General features: G+C 41.0%; 1 long non-coding RNA gene across 1 annotated transcript; it reads right to left on the reverse strand.

The window, feature by feature from the left end:
* Positions 1-3,981: 3,981 nt before the first annotated feature.
* On the reverse strand, positions 3,982-26,897 carry LOC122663814. The gene is made up of 3 exons (XR_006333226.1): positions 26,887-26,897; positions 16,451-16,458; positions 3,982-4,113 (listed from the first exon to the last, which is right to left on the reverse strand). It is a non-coding gene; the product is annotated as an uncharacterized LOC122663814 (long non-coding RNA).

Below are 26,897 nucleotides of genomic sequence, written 5' to 3' on the forward strand. Positions count from 1 at the left end.
GATAGAAGACGAGGATAAATAGGTTCTCTTCTCTTTGCTCCTCAGAATTGTGGGTCCCCTGCTTAAGTTTTTTGCGGTTGAAAATAAGAAGTTTTTTGCGGTTAAAAACTTCTACCTCATCCTAAAAATTGAGATTTGTCCAAATAAGAAGTTTTTGTGTGACTGTTGGAGTATATTGTCGAAGACAATTACTAGTGTAAAATAGACCGAATCAGTCTGAACCCTAAAAAAAAAGTATGAATTGATTGATTTGAAGTAGGGGTGTCAAAACCTAGCCTGAACCGACGAAATAGAATCGAATCTAGGGGCGCAAGTTTGGCCCTGTCAGCCCGAACCCGCCCTGAGCCCGAATAGGGTCTGGGCTGAAATATTTGGCCCTGAGGGTGGGTCAGAGCTGGAAATTTCTGGCCCTGAGGCAAGGTCAGGTTGGGCCATGATTGAGGCTTCGGTTTAAACCTAGCTCGGCCCGGCTCGACCCTACTTTAAGTTATACTATAAAATATATATTGATATAATATATATGTTATAAACTTTAAATGTCACCCACATTTTGTTATGTAATATATTATATATAAAGATAGTAAGTGATATAATACATTTTATTATAGTGTTATTTACGTAAAATTGATAATTTTCTACCCGGTCCACTCCAGCCCATACATCTCCCTTCCCCTCCCCATGATCAGGGCCAATCCGGGTCAGCCCGGCCCGACCATGAGGCAGGTCAGGGTTGGATTTTTCAAGCCCTGAGTCAGGTCACCTCGGGCTTGGGCCCAGTTAAGGGGACTTAGGGTTGGGCTACGGTTTAGTAACGCCCGGCCCAACCTGACCCTGTTGCAGCCCTAATTAGTAATGATCTAGTGATTGAATCATTCTTTATGATAAAACATTTTTTATTGGTGTAATCACCTTTAGATGCCTCTCCTGGTCTGATGTCGTCCAAATAAGACATAACAGTTATTACATAATCTGATCATTATATGGTAAGAGAATTTTTAATCATGTTGTTTAATACCATTACTGTCCCTCCTTAAACATACGAAAAAAGGATAAATTTGGTTTGAAAAATATATCTAATTTGCAGATTACCCATTTGAATAGATGAGGTAGCAACCTAACCAAGTTAGCTTTTGGGTGAACATGGTTTAAGTTTAATTAATTAAAGTGATTTGAAGTTTCTCAGATCCAAAACCTCTCCAATCTTTCTTTTTTCTAATACGCATGCATTTTCATTTGTTTGTGTGCGTCTGGCAGTTCTGGCTTGTATAGACTCCTTATGGGACCCTATTTCTCCAAATTTTTTCATCAAAAGTAAAGACAAGGACATGGACATTAATATTAATTGGAGGCCCAACCACCAACAATGTCAAGCCCAGCAGGGCCCTTCATGTAATTAAAAATTACCCCAATGAAGTGCAGAATGCTTTGATTGATCACTCATATATTAGTAACTCATTTAATTTCTTGGTGAGTTTATTGTCTCCCTCCAGCTCTTAGCATTCCTTTGGGGTTAGTTGGAACTTATCCAAAGTGGACTCGACCAACTTAGCTACCACTTTTTCGTATTAAATAAATATTTTTAAGGGGCGCTGTTTTCTGGTTGGGGTGCAGGGGCCACATTGAGCGCCAGCCAATGAGAATGCACGTGGTGGCACAAAAGGGGTTAGAATTTCCGCTATACATGGGGGACATGGCTGTCATTCCGGCCCCTGTTGTGCGTGGGCATGGCCCCTGCGTCCCACGCAGAAAACATCCTGCTTATTTTTAAACATCATTTTGAGGGTTAGGTCCATGGTTCATAATCTCAGTATCGGGATGGGATCGATATCTCAGATCGGTTTAGTGTCTCGGATCAGTATCGCCCAGATTCGAACCAAATATGACGCATTTGCTCCTATTTTTTCGTAAAAAATCTGTTTTTAACCTTTTTACCCTTGTTCTTGCAGGTGTATCGGATCAGTCTCGGCCGATACCGATCTAATCCGACCAGTACCGGTCAATCTGATCCAAGATTACGAACCATTGTTAGGTCGAACCATATGTGTGTGTGTGTGATATAGTGTGATGATAAAATATAAATCAATGATAATACAAAATTCATATGAAAGCTGAATATGGGCCAACCTAGCCCAAGCCAACCAAGCCCAAAAGTTGCCCCACCATCCCCAAGTTTTAGCAATCCAGATTGTGGGCCCAAGTGAGTTTTTAGGCCTGCAGCGTATTAGTTGGGTTAAACAGAGATTGGGCTGGTCTAAGCTCAACCCATTTCTTTGCATGTGAACCTGGCCCAGATAATAACACAAGAGGTCCAAGCTCGAAATACAAAATTGTGATGTTTTTTTTTCTTCCCTCACCACCCCCCCCAAAAAAAAAAAAATCCAACCCCTTATATGAAATATAATAATATATTTTGAACTTAAAAAGGACCCCAGAAGCATAGGTCTCCTATGGCTAGTTTTGCTTATAATCAATAGAAAAAAATTGTGCAACAATCATATAGAAGATCATTATTAAATGGGGGAGCATACTGTGGGGGAGTGTGGCCCCTACATGTGCATGGGGACCAATAAGAGTGAGCGGAAACATCATATGGGGTGGGCTGATCATTTCGCCCCCTGTGTCTAGGCGAGGGCGGTACATTCCCCCCCACAAAGAACTTTTCTCTTTTTGTAGAAAATGAATAAGGGAGAACTGTCTAAAAACATATATTTGTTGTTAATGATTTCGAAATGGAGAAATAATGTATCCAAGATGATAACAGTGGTTTAGCCATATCAGTAGACATTGTCCTAAAGACAATATTTGCCCTCTTTGATGCAACTAGGTACATATGCAAACATTGGCTCCAAGATATAACAGTCGACGGTTTCCTGCATACAACTTGTACTAGTCTGATGTGCCCCTTCGAGTACTTTGGGGTTGAGTTTCAGACCAACAATATGCAATGCAAATGCTATAGAAAACCTTCTAAAAATAGGGGAAGGAAATAGTATGCAAGAGAGAGAGAGAGAGAGAGAGAGAGAGAGAGGAACCACAAATGACATACTTGGGCTGTCCATATCACCTCTATTTGTAGAGGAGAATGCACCCCTACAAGGTGCCCCACAGTCTAAGGTGGTAGCGATATGTCCCTTTGGTCCAACAGTTAGGATTGGAAGATTCCAATCTGACCATTAAGAAAGCACCTGTTTAAATGGATATGTCTCTTAAAAGAGACATGCCCATTTACGTACAGACACATAGCATATGGGCCCAACTCCAAGCCCATTATACACTCTGCCAAGTAATATGCCCAAAAAATAAATAATATTAGGCCCACAACTGGCTCAACCAAGAACCAAAAAGATTCTTTGGTCTTGACCACGTCACCTCACCACACAACACCACATCACAACCGGCTCGGCGTGTGTGAAAAGCACCCTGGACCTAAGTGTGTCAGTTGGGATGGTTCCCGGTACTTGGGATGGGTCTATACCGGTACCGGTACAAAGGTGCCAATCCCAGTACCATCCCATTTAGTAAACGGGACCAAACCTAGGTCCCAGTCCTGATTAGGGACGGCACAGGTTCCTAAATAGTTTTAGGTCCGATAAAAAAGGGAGAAGAAGTTTAATGGTTCCGAGATGGTTCCATTATTTGAAAGCAACTTAAAATACGAAACTAAGATAAATTTCATGGATTTACTTTTCCAATGTCTTCCCTAAGATCCTATGTAATCTTCTCAAAACGATGTCTAAGAATTAATAACGAAGAAATAAACAAACTCATACATGGTTTTAGTGCCATCACAAAACATGTTTATAGAAATAGAACTAAAGGTCCATTAGCCAAAACCTCTATAAGAGAAAATACCACTAAAATACATCAAATTACAGTCATAAAACTTCACATAATAACATGAAATATACCCTTTGAAAGGGTACTCGTAGTTCCGATACCTAACTGGTATTTCGGTACTGATACCATTGGGAATCCCATCCCAGAACCGTCCCATCCCATTTATTATTCGGTACCAAAATCAGATTCCAGTATCGTCCCATTTATTAATGGGGTGGTCCGGTACTAGGTTTTAACGGGACAGTTTTGGGATGGTTCCCGGTTCTGGTCCCAAATCTGGACCCAATCCGAACACATGGGAGAATTGAGAGTTTCCTTCAGGAAGCTCATCCTCTCTATTCCCCACAACTACATATATGCAAGAAAATGTTCTGTCCCACTTTCCATGTGGGACTCAAGCTCAAAGTTATCCTTGCACTAGTTGTCCAATAGGTCTTGGGTTCAAGTCACTCATATCACATATCCAACAAAACAAAACAAGTTTTTTTTATTTTGAAACTTACTATTTAAAACATTTAAATACAACAATCCCCTCCCCACAAGTTTCAAAATTATGATAAATTCATTAGAATGATAAGACACTTCATTACAAATGTCTTTTGGACTTAAATCTACACTAAGTCTGATAAGCTACACTATAGGGTGTGGGTGAAAAGTCAGACTTCTTGAATCTTTCCTCATTGGAGTAGCTGATTGACTTACCAATCATATCCTAGCTACTACTCAACTCCTTAGTATACCCTTTTTTTGAATGGAAAATTTGGCCTTGTCCCCATCTTAGCTCATGAATGTTTTGAAAGTTCGTCCATAAAACTTTCATCAGAGGTGGCCAAACCCCCTACATTCACTTAAGTTAGCCCATTAGTATGCACCACGGTTAACATATCCCCACATTTCATGGACTTTTCTGATTAAGAGTTATTAACCCATACTTCGTTCATCACAATGAGTACAACCTTACCATCTAACCAGTATAGGCAAATTATGATCGTACTAGTCAAGTCATCCAGTGACTTTGTTCTTACCCTTTAAACCTAATTCTAGGGATCTTCTATAACATAGGTTGGGTTTTCATCACTTTGACCCATGAATCACAGGGCCCCTATCGATTCTTTTAGATGTTTCACAAATAATCTTAGTGGTACGTGGGTTTGTTAGCAGATCTGCTACATTTGCCTCCGACTTAACAAATTGTATCGCAACGATACCATTTTCCATATATTGCCTCTCCAAGTTGTTTCTTAGGCGTATATGTCTCTTCTTACCATTATATGCTCGACTTTTAACCTTAGCAATAGTCGCTTGACAATCACAGTGTAGATAGATTGTTGGCACCAACTTTGGCCATAATGGTGTATCCACTACTAGATTCCTGAGCCATTCGGCTTCAGAACCAGCCTTTTCCAAAGCTACAAATTCAGCTTTTATGGTGGATCCTGTGCCACAGAACTGTTTTTATCAATTTCCATGAAACTGCACCACCACCTAATATGAATATGTAACCACTAGTAGCTAATGTTTCTTTTGAATCGAAAATCCAATTTGTGTCATAAAATCCTTCAAGCACTATCCAGTTACCACGATAGTGTAAGCTATAATTCATTGTACCCTTCAGATACCTTAATAATCTCACTAAGGCATCCCAATGTTTTTGTCCTGGATTTCTAGTAAATTAGCTCAACTTCCCCATAACAAGGGCAATCTCAGGTTTAGTACAGTTCATGAGATAAGGAATCAAACCAATAATTTGTGAATAAGTCTTTTGAGAAATTGGTTCTCCTTCATGTTTGAATAGATGAACCCCGACATCCAAAGGTATATTGAGTGGCTTGGCATCAAAATGATCATATTTTTTGAGTAAACTCTCCACATAATAAGCTTGAGATAAAATAATTTCATTCAGCCTGCTAATAATTTTGATGCCTAAAATAACGTCAGCTTCACTTATGTTTTTAGTGTCAAACTTAGACATAAGGAAAGTCTTAGTTGATTTTGTGAGATAACCTAGAGGGAGTGAATAGGTTATCACTAGTGAAATATTAATATTTTTAAATGCTTTTTGATTGAAATGGAAGAAATGTAAATAAATGCTTAAAAAGAAGAACACACTAGATTTATAGTGATTTCGACTAACCCGGCCTACATCCATTCCTCTCAACCATGAGAGAATTTCACTAGTATCTTTCTTTCAATACAATAGCTGGGAAGAACACATTTATAATATTTTTTTTAGGATAAAAGGATCCTTAATCTTTTTACCAGAATAAGAGAATCTTAAATCTTTTAAGGATAACAGGATCCCTTGCACCACCTAAGTACAGTCTAGGTTAATGTAAGAACAATCTTTTTACCAGGAAAAGAGAATCCTAATCTTTTAAGGATAAGGAGATCCCTTGCACAACCTAAGTATAGTCTAGGTTAATGCAAGAACAATAAATAATTACAAATGAAACGGATAATAGTTGCCTAGGCAAAGAGTGTGACATTGTACTCCTTGCAAGTGTTAAATGATGTGAAATGAATATATATGACCTTTGACTTTTTTTAGAACTTTTCTTTAGAATCAAAGCTTATGAAGATCTTGAATGTTGAAATCAACCTTGGATGATCTTAATGGAGACTACTAGACTTCAATCAATAGAACTTGAGAATGACTTTTCGCTTCTCACAAAAGTAGTATTTTGGACTGTAGTGGGTAGATGAATAGCTCACACATGTTCTCCATTTATAGGCTCATTTGAGGCTCTAAAAGCATGTGCAAAATGTATTCTAACGGATCTATTTTTGGTCCATCCGATCAATATCCGGTCAACCGAATGATCGTCCAGTTTGATTCGATCAATTGGATCAAATGACTGGTACGTACCAATTATGGTACTGCTAGTATCCGGACAAAATGGCCAATGATCCAGTCAACCAGATCATGGTCCAATCAGCTTGTTTGACTTATTTTTGTCGATTTAACTAGGGAGATTTTACTCCAACCTTTTTCCAACCTAAGATAAGGTCATAAGGGGTTTTAATCAATCTCCTAAGGTCCCTACATGATGCTTATGATAACAACAACAACAACAACCATAACCTTATCCCAACTAAATGGGGTCGGCTACATGGATCCGAAAGGGCCAAAAAAATAAAATAAAGTAAAAATAAAATAAAATAAAAAATAAAATAAAAATAAAAATAAAAGGGGTTTAAGCATTAGTTAAAGAAGTATCCTAGGAACATCCCCCCACGCGGGATCGGCTACACGGGTCCTTGACCTCCAAACAACTCTACCCGCGGTCATACTAGGATCTAGCCCTACCATATGTATATCCTTTCTTACCACTTCTCCAATAGTCATTTTAGGTCTGCCCCTACCTCTTTTAGTTCCTTCCAATTGAATCTGGTCATTTTCTCGGTAAATTAATCCACATCTTGTTTGTATCTCCTTCAAAATCCCACCTCCCTTGCAAGGCCATTTTCTCGGTAAATGATTCTAGGAGAGCTCCTCGTAATCGGCCCCATCTTATTTTAGGACAAACCTGTTTCACCTTCTTACGGTGTCTCGTACCAAGGTACATATCCAAGACCACCAGTCTATGTTGGGTGGTTATGCACTCTCCCGGTATGACCTTACAATCCTTACATAATAATCTGTCAGACCTTCTGGTTAGGAAGAAATCTATTTGGCTTGCATGCTGCCCACTCTTGTAGGTAATTAAATGTTCATCTCTCTTTTTAAAAAAGGTATTTGCAATGCATATATCATAGGCTATCGCAAAGTCAAGCACTGATGTCCCCTCTTCATTCCTCTCTCCAACTCCATGCCCTCCATGAATTTCTTCATACCCTCTACGTTCTCTGCCCACATGTCCGTTAAGGTCACCTCCAATAATAATTTTCTCACCCTGACCAAACTCTTGCACTAAACCATCCATGTGTTCCCAAAATTGTAATTTAACACTGTCATCTAGTCCTGCCTGCGGCGCATACACGCTAACTATGTTGATGATCTCGTTGACTACCACCAGCTTGATAGATAGGATCCTATCGCCAATTCTTTTAACATCCACTACTTCGTTCTTAAGGTCTTTGTCCACCACTATGCCCACTCCACCTCTCCCTCTTTCGTCTCCCAAGTACCATAGTTTAAAATCATCTAATGCCTTGGCTTTGTGACCCTTCCATCTTGTTTCTTGAATACATGCAACATTAATCCTTCTTCTACGCATAACATCTATCAGCTCTAAACTCTTACCCGTCAAAGATCCGATGTTTCAGGACGCAAATCTAATCCTATGCTTACCAACAAGATTAGTATTCAAGGGCATGATAAATGGAAAAGTAAAGGATACTCAAAATATAAAAATAATCAAAACCACATAATAGGATCCATGCAAAAAGGGATTGGCTTGATACAATATAGTGCCGGCTGCCTACCTGACGCACCAATAAGGATAGGAATAAGAATAAGAATAAACAAATGGTTCAATCACTTTAAAGATAGGAATTACAAGTATGCAAGTGTTTCTGTATGTGCACACGAGCATCTTCATGTAGATCTTCAACTTGATTTCTTCAAAGATGTTCTTCAATCTGTAAAACTTCTCTTCAAGTACTTTTTGTTTGAGTATCTTGGTAAGTCTTCAAAGTCTTTGTTCATTCTAAGCTTTTGTCTTGAATTCTCCATTCTTTCCTTGTGCTTCGTGTCCTTCAAATCTTGACTTGTTCTTCTTTATTCCATCATCAAACTTGTTGACATAATAATACATAATGGCTTGTACCAACTCGTTTGTTATCATTAAAACAATCATGGAGGGAGGGAAGTATTTTTCCCAATAATCTCCCCCTATTTGATGATGATAAACATATGATTTGTCTAAAAACAGATATATAATGCAATATACAATAAATAAGACAAGAATGATATAATCAACCATCATGTATAATCATTTTTCTTTCCTTCTCCCCTACTAAGCATAATACCAAAAATGATTCAAATCATAAATTCATCATTTCCCCCCCTTTTGTCAACAACAAAAAGGAGTAAAGAAGCTCCCCCTATATCAGAAAATTTTATGCAAAATAGCAAGTATAGAGGAAGAGCCATAAGATGAAATATCATTAGCATACTCCCTCTAAAAGTATGCACCATATCAAAATGTTTACAATATCCAACTAGAGCATAAACAACTAACAGTTGTAGAGGTTCTGAATAAAACACACACTATCTTAAAATTTAAGTACATAATCCAAAATTATGAATTGTAAGCCAGTTGACTTGGGGTTTGTTTGGATTGCTCGTTTAGGCTTATCCAAAAGTCTTATTCTCATTCAAATGTGTTACAGATACCCAACTCTCATCAAAGAGAGTAAAATCTTTCTTCAGGCAATGGTTTTGTGAAAATGTCCGTGACTTGCCTAGTAGTGTAGATATGTTCAAGGACAATTTGTCCCTTTTAAGCAGTGTCATGAAGAAAATGGTGATGAATATGAATGAGCTTGGCTCTTGAGCGAAGAATGGGATTTTTACTGAGATTAATAGCACTTGTACTATCACAAAGAATCTTTAAAGTATCGAATGTTACCCCATAATCAGTGAGAGTCTGGCGCATCTAGAGAATTTGGGCACAACACCTACCAGCTGCAATATACTCAACTTCGATAGTAGAGAGTGCAACGCAGTTTTGCTCTTTGCTGAATCAAGAGATAAGGCATGATCTGAGGAAGTGGCAAGTTCCACTAATGCTCTTGCGATCAATGTGGCAGCCAGCAAAATCAGCATCCGAAAAGGTAAGTAGATCAAAATCGTTGTGCATAGGGTACCAAAGTCTTACATTAATATAGTTCCTTTTAAATATTTAAAAACACAGTTAACCGCACTAACATGAGATTGCATAGGACTAGCTTGGAATTTGCACAAGTAAAAACACTAAACATAATGTCTGGTCTACTTACAGTTAAATACAATAAACTTTCAATCATACCTTGATAACGAGTAGGATCAAAAGGAGTTTCATGTTCATATTTTGATAAAGTGATTGATGTGCTCAAGGGAGTGCTAGAAGTTACAACCCAAAGGTCTGTTGACTAATATAAATCCAAGGCCAGTGTCTGATCCTGCACCAAAGTGGTATAAGCCTGAGCATTATTGTATTTATCATCAGTAGAAGGGCCATGCCACCAATAATTGTCTGTTACTCCGACACTCCTTATGTATCCTCCATACCTGTACACCAGGGTATGAATTGGGTACCTACCTGGAAAGCCTCACACAACTTTCTCTCGAGAGGAACAGTTTTTTGTTCTACACCTTACTCTGCCGCTTAAGGGAGATAGGAAAGTAAATGGTTAAGCTCTTCTATCAGGTCAAACCCTTCTTCATCCACAACAAATGTGCACCGGCAAACCGTGATTTTTGAGAATTTATATTAAAATTTTTCAATAATTCCTTAATGTACTTAGACTGAGTAATGAAGATTTTACTTTCAGTTTGTTTAATTTGAAATCCAAAGAAGAAATTCAATTCACCCATTAAACTCATCTCAAATTTCTTTTTCATACAATTACTGAATTCAAGACATAATGATTCATCTTTAGCACAAAAAATGATATCATCTACATATATTTGAACTATAATTAAATTTGAACCTTTATGTTTAACAAATAATATAGTATCTACCTTACCAATTGTATATGCATTTTCAATTAAAAATACCTTTAATCTATCATACTAAACTCTAGGGGCTTGCTTAAGTCCATACAAGGTTTTCTTGAGTTGAAATATGTGAGAGGGAAAAGAAAATTTTTCAAAACTAGGACGTTGAGATACAAAAACTTCTTTGGCAATAAAACCATTCAAGAAAGCACTTTTGACATCCATTTGATAAAGCTTTAAATTTTTATGACAAGCAAAGGCTAGTAGCATCCTTATGGCTTCTAATCGAGCAATAGGAGCATACGTCCCGTCAAAGTTGATTCCCTCTTGCTAATTATAGCCTTGGGCCACAAGTCTTGCCTTGTTTCTAACAATAGTTCCATTTTTATCAAGCTTATTTCTAAAACCCCGCTTAGTACCAATGATAGCTTTATTCTTGGATTTTGGCACAAACTCCCATACATCATTTTTTTCGAATTGAAGCAATTCTTATTGCATGGCCAAAATCCAATCATTATTAGATAATGCTTTTTTGGTACTCTTAGACTCAATGATAGGAATGCAACATAATTATAAGTGTTTTGAATTCTGAATCTTGTTTTAACACCTGTCTCAAAGTCACTGATGAGTTGTTCTAAGGGGTGGTCTCTTACAGGTCTAACTTCCTTAGGCAGTTCCATTGAGTTTTCTTTAAATGATTCTGAGGGAGGATTATCATTCTCTTCTAAAGAAGTGATCTCAACCCTTTTCATGATTTTGGATATAACATTCTCATCATCATCAACCAATGGTCTGTATTTTTCCTTTGGAGGGGATGCATCAAATCTGATATTCAAAGATTCCTCCACAACCAAGGTCCTTTTGTTGAATACTCTATAAGCACGACTATTGCTAGAGTACCCAAGAAAAATGCCTTCATCAAATTTTTCATCAAACTTTTCTTTGGAATCTTTAGTATTTAAAATAGAGCATTTACACCCAATAATCTGAAAAATAATCAACTTTTGGTTTCTTTTCAAAATACAATTTATAGGGTATTTTTTACAAAAAATTTCTGATCAAAACTCTGTTCAAAACATAGCAAGCTGTGTTTACGACTTCAACCCAAAAGTATTTGATTAATGAATACTCACTATGCATGGTTCGGGCTGTCTCTTGAAGGGATCTATTTTTCCTCTCTACAATCCCATTAGATTGAGGAGTTCGAGAAGCTGAGAAATTGTGAGTGATGCCTTCATCATCACAGAATTTCCCAAATTGGTTTGAGTTATCAAACTCTCCACCATGATCATTTCTTATGGTAGTTACTAAGTAACCCTTTTGGTTTTGAATTTTCTTACATAGGATTATAAACTCATTAAATGCATCATTTTTATGTCTAAGAAACAAAGTCCAAGTATATCTAGAAAAATCATCAACAATAACAAAAGTATATACCTTACCACTTAGACTTGGAGTAGATATAAGACTAAAAAGATCTAAATGAAGCAATTTAAGAGGTCTATTTGTAGAAATAATATTTTTGGTTTTATGACAGACTCGTATTTGTTTGCCCTTTTAACATGCATCACAAAAATAGTTCTTATCAAATTTCAAGTTTGGTAAATTTTGAACTAATTCTTTAGATGCAATAGATTCAATTAATTTGATGTTTATGTGGTCAAGTTTTCTATGCCATATATTTGATTCATCATATGTCAAACCCTGCCCCTGACTGGCTGAAATTGCTACTGAAGGACAGGAACCCCTGATCATGCAACCAGGGTCACTGTGGAGCATCACTCCAGTGACATGGACCAATGAAGAAACCCTATGCATGTCCTCCTTTATGCCTGTGAGAAGATGGACAGTGGACCCCTGCACTTGCACAGCTCACAGCTTGATGTATGGCTTGGATCCCAAGTAATCTCTCTCCTCCCCATTACGATGAGACCCACCTATGTAAATTGTGCCAAAAACCCTTAATGGGCATGTGGGGACAATACCCTGACCAAGGGTCAAACCCCTGTGCAAGCCCCTTTGAGTTTCAGTTGCTGGAATTCTTTGGGCCATGGCACTGGGCGATGCAGCAAGGCCCAGAGACATCGCCCAGTGACTGATTTTGCATATTTTTGATTATTTTAATTGTGGGAACCACCCAACATGGACATGGGAACCCTCTACTGATAGAGGGGAGTTTGAGGGACCACCTCATGACCTCAATTCACTGTGGACCCCACCAGAGAGCCCAGAATCACGTTAAAAACTGATTTTTCACAAAAGAGTTTAATGGGCAAACAGGCCTTAGTTGGCCTTAGTCTATAAATAGGGGGAGATAGAGCTCATTAGAGCTTTTCTATCTGTTGGAGAAACCATGGGAGAGCAGAGAGGTAAAAGGAGAGAAAAAGAAGAACAAGGAAAAGGAAGAAGGAAGAAGAAGAAGGAGGGGACCTGCTGCCACCCATCCCTGCTGCATCCGAGCTCACCCTCAACTATTTCAGGTATAAAAATACCTATCCTCACCTGCTGTCCCCATTCCCTCTCTATGTTCCTTGCATTTTTGCTCTCTGGGCAACCCAGAATAGCTAGGGTTTGCCCAGTACTGATCCAGATCTGCCATGCAGACCTTGTGCATGGAAGATCTAAAATTTTTATGTATTTTGAGCATTTAGTTATGCTGTTCCTATGGTCGAAATCTGTGTGTGCCCACCTACACTGCCAGATGGCCCTATTGATCTATGATTTGGAACCCTGGGTGCAAGCTAGGGTTGCAGAGACCAAACCCTAGATGGTTGCAGCCCTAAACCCTTATTATCCATGCTTTTCTAGCCCTGCATGTGGCTGAAACCATCTCCCAAGCCTAGCCAAAACCCTAAACACTATTCATCTAGACTGTGTGGGCAGCCACTGTCAGTCTGATGGTGGATCTTATGGAGAATCCAATTAGACCAATAGGTAGGCCACCTCAGGGGCTACCAGACCCCCCTGACATGCAGAGGATCAGGTCTGATCCCAGCCCATAAGGCCCCACCTTGGAAACTCAACCTGCATCGAATGAACAGCTACTGGGCGATGCAACAAGGCCTAGAGCCATCGCCCAATGAGGTAAAATTGGCTGTTTTGGGTGGGCAGACTTGAGGAATCTTACCAATTGACCCCTTGACACTGTGGGAAGGCTAAAAAATTACCAAAATGCCCTTCCCCACATCTGTCCTTATTGGGAAATGATTTGGTACCCTAGTGGGCCTCGCAAGTAGAAGAAACCCTACTGTGCTTGGTCCTACAGCACAGACAAGCTGTGGACAGCACTGTGAGCATGTTCTGACTTAGGGTCAAGTGTAGATATCATAAATGACCATTTTGCCCCTATGCCATAACTCTGGACAATGCACCGGGACATGGACCCAAGGCCCAGTACAAGGCCCAGTGATTCCAAGTGTAACCAACTGAACCCCGGGTCAACCCAGTAAGTTTAGGGTAACCCTAGGACTCCCAGTGACAGACTGACAATTTAACATGACTACTTTTGATTTACATGTAGGACCTGATTTCGTGCTCGAGGTCAACAACCAAGCAACTGCTGGAACTGAGATTGAGACTGAAATACCAAGAGCCAAGTGCAGGTGACTGAATAATACTATCATATGTGTATATGTAATTATGATCTGATGCCGGCTAATAAGAATTGAATATAATTGCTGTGTTATTTACTTCTGTTCAAACTACTCAAATCACTGCATAATGACTGTCTGTTGATCAACATTGTAAATTCTTCTATGATGATTGTGAATGTTAGACTAGATGCCGTAGTCGGCTTGGAAATGAGGCCCGTGGTAGCCCATAGTATGGGATGCGGTTGACACCACCTGACTCATACGATGCCATATAGACACAGGGCTAGAGTTTCATCACCCGTGCTACTCACCCTTGTCAACAGGGGTTAAGGTGTTGGATGCCTGTGGGGACGACCATCAGAAAAATGAGAAAAGAGAAAAAGGAACGAATAGAGCACCAGAATGGTGCATGAATGAATAGCACACCGGATGGTGCATATGGGCTATAAGCCAGAAAAGAAAAGAAAAGAAAGAAAGAAATGGATTGTCCCACGGGTTAATCATAGAGGGCTGGTCGGGCTGACCTTGGTGAACGAATGCCAGAGCTGACCGGTCCTCTCCGACAACTTAATGGGTGTATCACGGGAAGGGGTTAAAAGCCCGCACCAGCGATACATGTATTGGGGATTGTTGTAGCACAGACCCGACTTAGTTGTATTGCTAGGTGGCTAATAATTAAACTGGACTTGCATATCATGTAGGATCATATGAATTGTGAATTGTGATTGCATGTGCATGCATGATTGATGTTATTTGCTCACGAGCTAAGTGGGGCTCACACTCTATTATGCAATGCTTTTCTTAGATGATTTTGCAGGTGGATGCTGCTGTGGCATGGCGGGTCATCTCGAGGAGGAGACTTTTGGTTGTTATGATGATATTGGTGTGGACCCCGACGGAGGTCATACCGATCCTGCGCACATTTTTAATGGTTGTTGATGAAGACCATTGAAGTGTGTTTGTGACAGCTTTTTGACTTGGGGACTCCTTTTTGGGTTAGCTGGAGTTATCCCCATTCTGACTTGGTTGTTGTAGTTTTTACTTTTCCTTTTTGGGGTTGAGTATGCTCGCCCTGTACATGTCTTTGTATGTAGTACTGTACTTATCAGTTTTGTTTCTTTGTTTACTTTGTGTGTGGGTTGATGGGAAATGTAACACTTTTATAAGTATATATTATCACTATTTCTCAGTATCGCTACGTTTCCTTTTGTTTATCAAATTATAGTTATCTACGATACTCTGATCTTACCTATGGTTAAGTGATGGTTGTGGTTCCATGATCGTAAGCACTACTTCTAGATCCGTGGGATTTGGTGGATTGCCGTTGCGCAATTTGGGTCACCTATCCAATCCTCCTAGAGGGTGGTTTGGGGTGTGACAAAGCTTGGTATCAGAGCGTGAGGCTCTTCTTATGATCATGAAGTGCAGACTAGGATTAATAAGTTTCAAACCATAAAACATATAATTAAAAGCTACAGGGGAGGTGGATGTAAAAAAACAAAAAGGTGCATAAATCCACAAATATAAAAGAAAATGTGGCTAAGCCACTACATCAGCTTGGATAAACACTACATTAATATTTACATAAGTTGTCACCCAAAAAAAAAAAGAGAGAAGAACACACTAAACTAAGTACATCTTTGAAAAAAAAAAGTGCATAAGCTGAATAAAAAAATATATATATAGTAGTCTGAACCATGTAGTAGGAGCATCTGGAGCTGATCAAGTACTACTCAGAAGGAGGCAGATCACTAGTAGGAGGCTATGACTAGCGTGAATCAACTCTATAGAATCTATCCCAGAAATCTAGCCATTGCTCAATAGATCCCACTCTTGTCTCCAAGGAAGTGAAGCCCTGGTCCACCCTAGTCGCCAAGCTAGAGAGCTGAGTGCCAAGACTCTGGAAATGTGACATCATCTGTGCCCAATCAGAAGGTCCTAGAACCTGGGAGCTAGTAGAACCTGTCGCCTCATATGCAGGTAGGTCAGTAAACTGTGTGCCAAAGCCCTCAAAACCACCCTGACCTGTGCCCTGCTCCTCTGCATGTAAACCCTGGGTGTCCCCCTCAATGTCTCGCAGTCCCATACCCTAAATATCCACACCATGGTCACCTCCATCATGCATCTCACGCTGCTCATCACCAGGCATCATCTACTCCACATCGTCTGGTGGATCCTCCCTAGGCACCTTCATCTTCATAATGGAAGTCTTAACTATGGGCCTGGATTTGGTCCTATCAATGTACTCATCCTCCAATGGCACCCCAAAATATCAAAAGACCAAGGTGAGGAATCTCCCATAGGGAAGGTTCCCATCAACTGGGTTCCGTGCATGATAGAGCATCAGCTGAAGTAACAGATATGGGAGGTTGATGACTGGACACCCTTGACCAGCTCCCAAAAGGCAGTAGGTAACGTATGCTCTCATCATAGAGATACTGCCCTTGTTCCCACCCTTTGGGTAAATATTGTAGGTTACACACTTACTAATCACCTTGGCACTAGGTTTGTAAGAGGTCTCAGACTTCGGTGTGTTTCCTGAACCAATCAAAGCCTCGAAGACCGTCCTCCTGGTCTCCAAAGAAAACATATCCAAAATATCCATACGGGGCTGATAGTAAACCCTCTCTCTTGTGTCTGGTAAGCCCAAGATCTCTGCTAGAAGGGTAGTGGTCAGTTTGATAGCCACTCCCTTTATCCTACTCAGGAGTGTGAATTCTTGTGCCCCAGATGGCATCAAGTTACAATAGAAATACCGAACCAAGTTGGGATAACAAGGCTCGGTAGGGGATAGCATCGATGCCCAACCTAGGGCATTAAACCTGGCGTAGAGGTTGTATTGGTGGAAGTCCTCTACTCACACCACCCAGCCATTCACTATCTTCACGAAAACAAAATTCTTCCACTCCTTAGTGTGCTCATACCTGGAGAAAAGATGGTGGTCGAAATCCGGTTCCTCTGAAGATTAATCATCTCTAGAGGATGATGGTGGAACCGAAGAATAGGAAGATTCCTCGGATTTGACCCGTAGCCTCTTTTGGGCTATCGATTTCCTAGTAGTACGGCGACTTGTAGACATCTCCTATAAGGAATAACAAAAAAATAATTAGGTTAGGACAAGGAAAAATAGAGAAACCCTAACCCAAGGAAGAATCTAAAGAAATAACCATCTATCTAGGTAATGTAGTGAAGAAAACATACCTGGGCACACGTAGACTCACAAAAACCATGGGGGATTGTGAGGATTTGGTGTGGACTAGGTCACACTACCCTCCAAGAGCTTCTCCTAGGTGTTTAGTTGAGTTTTGAGAGGAATAAAACCAAAATGGGCCCCTCTCAGACTTAAAAAGCCTGTGCCCGACCCGATTCCCTGGGCAATGGCACTGGGCGATGTGGCAATGCCCAGAGACATCGCCCAGTGTGTGCAAATTTGCTGTTTCGGGTTATTTACATATAAGGACTTGAGATTTGACCATATTACCCTTAACGAACATAAAATATGAACTTTCTCAGATGGTTTAAAATATATATATATATAAAAGAAAAGAATAATAATAAATTAATCGAGTACTAAGCAAACACAACCTTCTTAAACCCACAGGGGTGAAATTTCTATTTGAGGGTTGAATAGAGCACATAGGGCTTGGGAAAAAAAAAATTTTGTTGTTGTGTTTATGATAAATATTTAATGTATATAGATAAATGTGTATAATGATTGGTGTGTACTACCTAATTACCACATGTTTGAATATTGTGATGTACGAACTGCTTGGAGTGCTGCTATGCAAACGGAACTTAGATATGTAGGTATGTTGTAATAAGGGACTAGTAAGTATGGGGAGCGTAGATCTTACCCAAATCGTGGACTAGGTCAACCAAGAATAGGCTGTTTAACTAATCGAAGCACTTAGACGATAGGGTACCTCGAGCCAACCCAAGAGATGGTATTAGTGACCCCTAGTCATTTAAATTTCAGTAGTTATGTACTTTATTCTTTTAATTAAGTATGCCCTAATGTCTAGAACCATTCTATGTGACAGGACCTATTACTTTGACTAAGGCTGGAGACCCCAGCATCATGATTTACATTAGACATCTATGAGAGAGACTGACGGATATGACTAGTGTTACCCCGAGCTGAGAATCGACTGGACTATTACCTAGCCCTCACTGCCATTAGTGGACCGGCATAGCGAGACCATTTCATGTCCTTAGCTGGAGAGGTAAGAGCTGACATAGAATTTCTACTGGCAATGGAGTTTGTGACTGGGAAGAAGTTGGAGATGCTTGCCTGCTAGATCAGGTAAATAATTAAAAGTCTTTATTTAAAAATCTGAAAATTTTCATTAGTGCCATGCACAGCATATTGACACATAAAATGCGTAAGAAAGAGAAACATAAAGCATTCAATAAGACACGTCACCTAATAAACCAAGATAATGAATCTAACAATCCACCTTACTGGTATGACTCATGATACATATTGGAACTGTGGACTGGATTTGTACCTACCTAGTTAGAAAACAATTGTTGATCCATGATGAAATTGGAATATTGAACACGCTCCTCTTTTCAGAGAAACAACAATGGTCAACACTAGAAGTTCTCGTGGAGGACGTAAAGGTAAACAACCTAGAGTTGTACCGGAGGTTGTGCTGCCTAACGGAACTGAGGCTCAAAACTCTGAGGCATCGACTGCTTCATTAAGAGCACCAATGGCTGCACAAGCTACTATTGTAACACCTCAGCCAAGTGTGGCAGCCGGCGACGTGACTGCATTCTTGATCACAATGATGCGGATCATACAACAACAACAAGAGTTGCTTGGTCAGATGTCTACACAGTTTGCAACCATGATGCACGAACGCGCTGCACCACCACCACCACCACCCAATCGACCCATGCTATTTCCACCACCTATGCCTCAGTATTTAGGGAAAATTCCACCGCCAAGGTTATGGAGAGATTCAAGAAACTCCAACCGCCTGCATTTTCAAAAATAACCTCTGAGGCAATGCAGCCAGAACGATGGATCAGTGCCCTAGAAAAGGCATTTGAAGTACTTGAGTACACGGATGCACAAAAGATTATATATGCGGGTTATCAGTTGTAGAATGAAGCCAAAGCTTGGTGGAAGGCAACTAGGCCTAATTTGGAAGCTGCTCACCCAAATCCTATGTGGGCGCAGTTCAAAGAAATTTTCTTTAAGAACTACTTCCCTGAGAGCTTTAAGGACAAGAAAGAAGCGGAATTTATTGCACTGGTGCAAGGAAATAAGTCAGTGCTGCACTATCAACAGCGATTTGAAGATCTGTTCCATTTTGCTCCAGAGCACCTGAAAGGGGAAGGCTAAGAAATTTGAGAAGGGACTCAAAACTGAAATTGGGTTAGTACTGTCAATCATGGATATTTGGGATTATGCTCAAATGATCGAGAAAGTGAAGACAATGGAGGATAGGTTTAAGGAAAAGGAGAAAGAAAAGACTATGACGTCGTCTGGTTTGAACAAAATGCCAAATAATTTTCAAACCTATGGCTGGCCAAATAAATTTTACCGAGGGATGAGTTCAAGCCCTACTTCGACTCCGTATCGTAGGCCGAGCATGGGTCAAAACTCTTTTTGCCCCACATTTACTGGACCTGCTCAACGTGCTACGAGTCAAGCGATAATAGCAGCTTCGCCAGCCCGACCCATAATAACTCAGGTGAGCAAGGTCTCAACACCTAGTGCTCCATCCTTTAAGTGCTATCTGTGCAACAAGGAAGGGCATGTGGCCAAAGAATGTAGATCGCGTGGATATAGCAACAACTCATTAAACCAGCCCTATGCTAGGCCATTTTAGCCACAGGACAATCAGACGCAAGGAAAGGTGTACGCTTTGACGAATGAAGAAGCTGAGGCGAACCCTGATGTATTGACAAGTAAGTTGTTGAACACTACTTAACTATAGGGAATAATTGGCTTACTACATGTAACCTAAATTACCTACAAACCCTAGGTACCCTGAATGTCTCAACCATACCCGCACGAGTATTATTCGACTCGGGCAGCGACCCACTCTTTCGTCTCCTCAACCTTTGCGAGTAAGATGAAAGATCAACCAAGAGACATTGGGCATGTGTTAGTAGTCAGCACACTGACAGGGAGTATCGTGAGTTTGAAAGAGGTCTACAACCCTTGTCAGATTGAAATTTGTGGAAAGGAACTAACAGCACGATTGATAAGGATGGATATAAATGATTTTGACGTAATACTAGGCATGGATTGATTATCTGCCTATGGTGCAAATGTATTATGTGCAGAGAAAAAGATAAAGTTTAAACTGGAAGATGGGTCAGACTTCACCTATCAAAGTGAACCAAGGAGGAAATCCAAAAGGATAACATTATCCACACTCTAGACGAGGAAGCTCCTAGAAGAAGGATGCCAAAGCTTTTTGGCCACTGTGATAGACGCGGAGGCGAGGATAAAACCCTTGGAGGAACTCCACGTCGTCAGAGAGTTTCTTGATGTATTTCCAGAAGATCTGACTTAGCTGCTGTCGGACAGCGATATAGAGTTTGCGATCAACCTAATTCCTGGAGCAGCACCAGTATCCAAGGCACCATATCGAATGACACCTATCGAATTGAAAGAATTACAGACACAACTTCAAGACCTACTGAAGAAGGGATTCATTCGACCCAGTATATCACTCTGGGGAGCACCTGCGATGTTCATAAAGAAGAAGGATGGTAGCATGCGGCTGTGTATCGACTACCGCGAATTGAGTAAACTGACGATCAAGAATCGATATCCATTGCTGCGTATCGATGACCTATTTGATCAGTTACAAGGAGCGAGAGTTTTCTCCAAGATTAATCTTAGGTCAGGATACCATCAACTGAAGATCAAAAGTGGAGACATTCATAAAATGGCATTCTGAACTCGATATGGACACTATGAATTCTTAGTTTTTGTCGTTCGGGTTGACCAACGCCCTGGTAGCATTCATGGATATGATGAATAGAGTGCTCCATGACGTGCTGGATAAATTCGTCATAGTATTTATTGATGGCATCTTGGTGTACTCTAAGAGTGAGGAAGAGCACGCGTGACACCTTACCTTTGTGTTGCAGCGGTTACGGGAACACCAGCTTTTTGCCAAATTTAGTAAAAGTGAATTCTGGCTTCACCAAATTGGATTCCTCAGGCATATCGTCACCAAGGATGGCATCAAAGTAGACCCAGGCAAGGTAAATGCGGTTCTCAAGTGGGAGACTCCGAGGAATGCCACTGAGATCCGAAGTTTCTTAGGATTGGCTGGTTACTATCGCCGATTTATTGAGAATTTCTCACGCATCTCGGTACCCATAACAAAACTCACAAAGAAGGGTGCTAAGTTTGAATGGAATGAAGTGTGCGAGAAAAGCTTTCAGGAATTGAAGAATCAATTGGTAACAGCTCCAGTTTTGACCATCCCAGATGGAACCGGAGGAATGGCGGTGTACACTGATGCGTCTAAGACGGGATTTGGCGGCATCCTAATGCAGAGAGGTAAAGTAGTCGCCTATGCCTCTAGGCAGTTAAAGGAACACGAGAAGAATTACCCCATTCATGATTTGGAGTTGGCAGCGGTGGTCTTCGTGTGAAACATTTGGCGACATTACCTATATGGTGAAAAGAGTGAAATCTTCAGCGATCATAAAAGCCTGAAGTATTTCTTCACCCAAAAGGAGCTAAACATGAGATAGAGACGGTGGTTGGAATTGGTAAAGGATTATGATTGTGAGATCCAGTACCACCCCAGTAAGGCCAATGTTGTGGCGGATGCATTAAGCAGGAAATCTCAAACTGCGTCCCTCGCATCTTTCATCGTAAGTGAGCAATTAATAAAGAAGCTCGGAAATTTGATTTGGAACTCATGATCGAGGAAGCAGCTATGCAATTAGCAGCAATGGACCCGCAGCCGTCGATACGTGAGGAGATAATTGCGAAGCAACCATTGGATCCCCAGCTGGCCAAGATAATTTGGGAAGTTCAACATGGTGTCCATAGGGACCCAGATTTTTCCTTGGCCCAAGATGGCGCACTGAAGTTTTGAGACAAGTTGTGTGTGCCTGACAATTATGACATCCAAGACCGAATTCTTAAAGAGGCGCACAACTCACCCTATACGATCCACCCCGGAAGTACTAAGATGTACAAGGATTTAAAGAAGTATTACCGGTGGATTGGAATGAAGTAGACCATAGTGATCTACGTGTCCAAGTACCTTACCTGTCAACAAATAAATGCAGAGAGACACCAACCGTATGGTTTATTGCAGCCACTTCCCATACCTGAGTGGAAGTGGGAAAGAATCACTATGGACTTCGTGACAAATTTGCCCAACACTAGAAAGGGCATGAACACGATTTGGGTGATCGTAGACAGACTGACAAAGGCAGGTCATTTCATAATAATTAAAATAAGTTATCCAATGGAGAAGCTTGCCCAGATATACATTGAGAACATAGTCCACTTACATGGCGTGCCTGTCAGTATTGTGTCTGACAAAGATCCTCGTTTTACTTCAAGGTTTTGGAGAAGTTTGCAATAGGTGTTAGGATCTCAACTAAACCTTAGCACAGCTTTCCATCCATAGACTGACGGACAGTCAGAGAGAACCATCCAAACCCTAGAAGATATGCTCCAAGCCTGTGCTCTGGAAATGAATGAGAGTTGGGATGCTCACATAGCATTGGTGGAATTTGCATACAATAATAGCTATCACTCCACCATTGGCATGGCAGCGTTCGAAGCACTCTATGGCAGGAAGTGCCAAACTCCGCTATACTGGGATGAAGATGGTGAGCGGAAATATCTTGGACCTGAAATGATTAAAGCGACTTGCGACAAGGTGGATGTGATAAGAGAAAAGATCAAGGCAGCCCAGTCAAGGCAGAAAAATTATGCGGATAATCGAAGGAAGGATATTGAGTTTGAGGTCGGAGAAAAAGTATTCCTTCGAGTATCGCCAACTAAGGGTTTGCTATGTTTCAACAAGAAGGGCAAGTTGAGCCTAAGATTAATTGGTCCATACGAAATTCTTAATAAAGTGGGACCCGTAGCATACCGACTAGCTCTGCCACCATCCTTGTCAGCTATCCACGATGTTTTTCATGTGTCAATGCTACGAAAGTACTTAAACAATCCAACACATGTGCTATCAACTGAACCTGAACAGCTGGACACGGATATGACCTATGAAGAACACCCCACGGAAATACTGGACAGAAAGGAGTATAACCTCCGTAACCGCACCGTCGCTTTTGTAAAAGTTTGATGGGAAAATAACCCAGTAGAAGAAGCTTCATGGGAACGTGAGCAAGAAATGAAGGAGAAGTATCCTCAACTCTTTAGATTACAAGGTAAGCAAATTTCGGGGACAAAATTTTATAAGGTGGGGAGAAATGTCAAACCCTGCCCCTACCTGGCTGAAGGACAGGAACCCCTGATCATGCAACCAGGGTCACTGTGGAGCATTACTCTAGTGACATGGACCAATGAAGAAACCCTATGCATGTCCTCCTTTATGCCTGTGAGAAGATGGATAGTGGACCCCTGCACTGGCACAGCTCACAACCTGATGTATGGCCTGGATCCCCGATAATCTCTCTCCTCCCCATTACTGTGGGACCCACCTAAGTAAAATGTGCCAAAAACCCTTTATGGACATGTGGGGACAATACCCTGACCAAGGGTCAAACCCTTGTGCAAGCCCCTTTGAGTTTCAGTTGCTGGAATTCTCTGGGCCATGGCACTGGGTGATGCAGCAAGGCCCAGAGACATCACCCAGTGACTGATTCTGCATATATTTGATTATTTTAATTATGGAGACCACCCAACATGGACATAGGAACCCTCCACTAATAGAGGGGAGTTTGAGGGACAACCTCATGACCTCAATTCACTGTAGACCCCACCAGAGAGCCCAGAATCAGTCAGAATCAGGTTAAAAACTAATTTTTTACAAAAGGGCTTAATGGGCAAACAGGCCTTAGTTGGCCTTAGTCTATAAATAGGGGGAGATAGAGCTCATTAGAGCTTTTCTATCTATTGGAGAAACCGTGGGAGTACAGAGAGGAAAAAGGAGAGAAAAAGAAGAAGAAGGAGAAGGAAGAAAGAAGAAGAAGAAGGGGGGGACCTACTGCCACCCATCCCTGCTGCATCTGAGCTCACCCTCAACTATTTTAGGTATAAAAATACCTATCCTCACCTGCTGTCCCCATTCCCTCTCTATGTTCCTTGCATTTTTGCTCTCTGGGCAGCCCAGAATAGCTAGGGGTTGCCTAGTACTGGTCCAGATCTACCATGCAGACCTTGTGCATGGAAGATCTAGAATTTTTATGTATTTTGAGCATTTAGTTATGCTGTTCCTATGGCCAAAATCTATGTGTGCCCACCTGCACTGCCAGATGGCCCTATTGATCTGTGATTTGGAACCCTGGGTACAAGCTAGGGCTGCAGAGACCAAACCCTAGATGGTTATAGCCCTGAACCCTTATTATCCATGCTTTTCCAGCCCTGCATGTGGCTAAAACTAGCTCCCAAGCCTGGCCAAAACCCTGAATACTATTCATCTAGACTACTTGGGCAACCACTATCAATCTGATGGTGGATCTGATGGAGATTCCAATTGGACCAATAGGTAGGCCACCTCAGGGGCTACCAGACCCCCCTGACATGCAGAGGATCAGGTCTGATCCCAGCCCATAAGGCCCCACCTTGGAAACTCAGTCTGCATCGAATGAACAGCCACGGGGCGATGCAACAAGGCCTAGAGCCATCATCCAGTGAGGTAAAACTGGCTGTTTTGGGTGGGTAGACCTGGGGGATCATACCCACTAACCCCTGAACACTATGGGAAGGATGGAAAATTACCAAAATGCCCTTCCCCACATATGTCCTTATTGGGAAATGATTTGGAACCCTAGTGGGCCCCATAGGTAGAAGAAACCCTGCTGTGCTTGGTCCTGCAGCACAGACAAGCTGTGGATAGCACTGTAAGCATGTTTTGACTTAGGGTCAAGTGTAGATACCATAAATGACCATTTTGCCCCTATGCCATAACTCTGGATAATGCACCGAGACATGGACTCAAGGCCCAGTGCAAGGCCCAGTGATTCCAAGTGTAACCAACTGAACCCCGGGTCAACCCTGTAAGTTTAAGGTACCCTAGGATTCCCAGTGACAGACTGACAATTTAACATGACAACTTTTGATTTACATCTAGGACCTGATTCTGTGCTCGAAGTCAACAACTAGGCAACTGCTGGAACTGAGATTTAGACTGAATACCTAGAGCCAAGTGCAGGTGAATGAATAATACTATCATATGTGTATATGTAATTATGATCTGATGCCGACTAATAAGAATTGAATATAATTACTGTGTTATTTAGTTCTGTTCAAACTACTCAAATCACTGCACAATGACTGTCTGTTGATCAACATTGTAAATTCTTCTATGATGATTATGAATGCTAGACTAGATGCCGTAGTTAGCTTGGAAATGAGGCCCGTGGTAGCCCATAGTATGGGATGCGGTTGACACCACCTAACTCATATGATGTCATATAGACATGGGGCTAGAGTTTCATCACCCGTGCTACGCACCCTTGCCAACGGGGGTTCAGGTGTGGATGCCTGTGGGGCGACCATCAGAAAAATGAGAAAAGAGAAAAAGGAATGAATAGAACACCGAAATGGTGCATATGGGCTATAAGCCAGAAAAGAAAAGAAAAGAAAGAAATGGATTGTCCCACGGGTTAATCACAGAGGGCTGGTCGGGCTGACCTTGGTGAACGAATGCGGGAGCTGACCGATCCTCTCCGATAACTTAATGGGTATATCACGGGAAGGGGTTAGAAGCCCGCACCAGGGATACATGTATTAGGGATTGTAGTAGCACATACCCGACTTAGTTGTATTACTAGGTGGCTAATAATTAAACTGGACTTGCATATTATGTAGGATTATATGAATTGTGAATTGTGATTGCATGTGCATGCATGATTGATTTTATTTGCTCACGAGCTCAGTGGGGCTCACACTCTGTTATGCAATGCTTTTCTTAGATGATTTTACAAGTGGATGTTGCTGTGGCATGGCAGGTCATCTCGAAGAGAAGACTTTTGGTTGTTACGATGATATTGGTGTAGACTTGATGGAGGTCATACCGATCCTGTGCACATTTTTGATGGTTGTTGATGAAGACTATTGAAGTGTGTTCGCGACAGCTTTTTGACTTGGAAACTCCTTTTTGGGTTATTTGGTGTTATCCCTGTTCTGACTTGATCATTGTAGTTTTTACTTTTCCTTTTTAGGGTTGAGTATGCTCGCCCTGTACATGTCTTTGTATGTAGTACTGTACTTATCAGTTTTATTTTTTTGTTTACTTTGTGTGTGGATTGATGGGAAATGTAACACTTTTATATGTATATATTATCACTATTTCCTCATATCGCTACGTTTCCTTTTATTTATCAAATTGTAGTTATCTGTGACACTCTGATTTTACCTATGGTTAAGTGATGGTTGTGGTTCCATGATCGTAAGCACTACTTCTAGATCCGTGGGATTTGGCGGATTACCATTGCGCAATTCGGGTCACCTACCCAATCCTCCTAGGGGGTGGTTTGGGGTGTGATATCATGTGAGACCAATCATGTGTTGCTAGAACTAGATTCATCAATAACACAAGTATATATGTTGTTTCTTCTAGATCCTTTCAACACTACTTTATCATTTGCATTTACAATTAAGTAATGAGATACATCGAAGTTTACCTTGTAGCCAA

This window comes from Telopea speciosissima, chromosome 6, assembly GCF_018873765.1.
Source record: "Telopea speciosissima isolate NSW1024214 ecotype Mountain lineage chromosome 6, Tspe_v1, whole genome shotgun sequence".
NCBI lineage: Eukaryota > Viridiplantae > Streptophyta > Magnoliopsida > Proteales > Proteaceae > Telopea > Telopea speciosissima.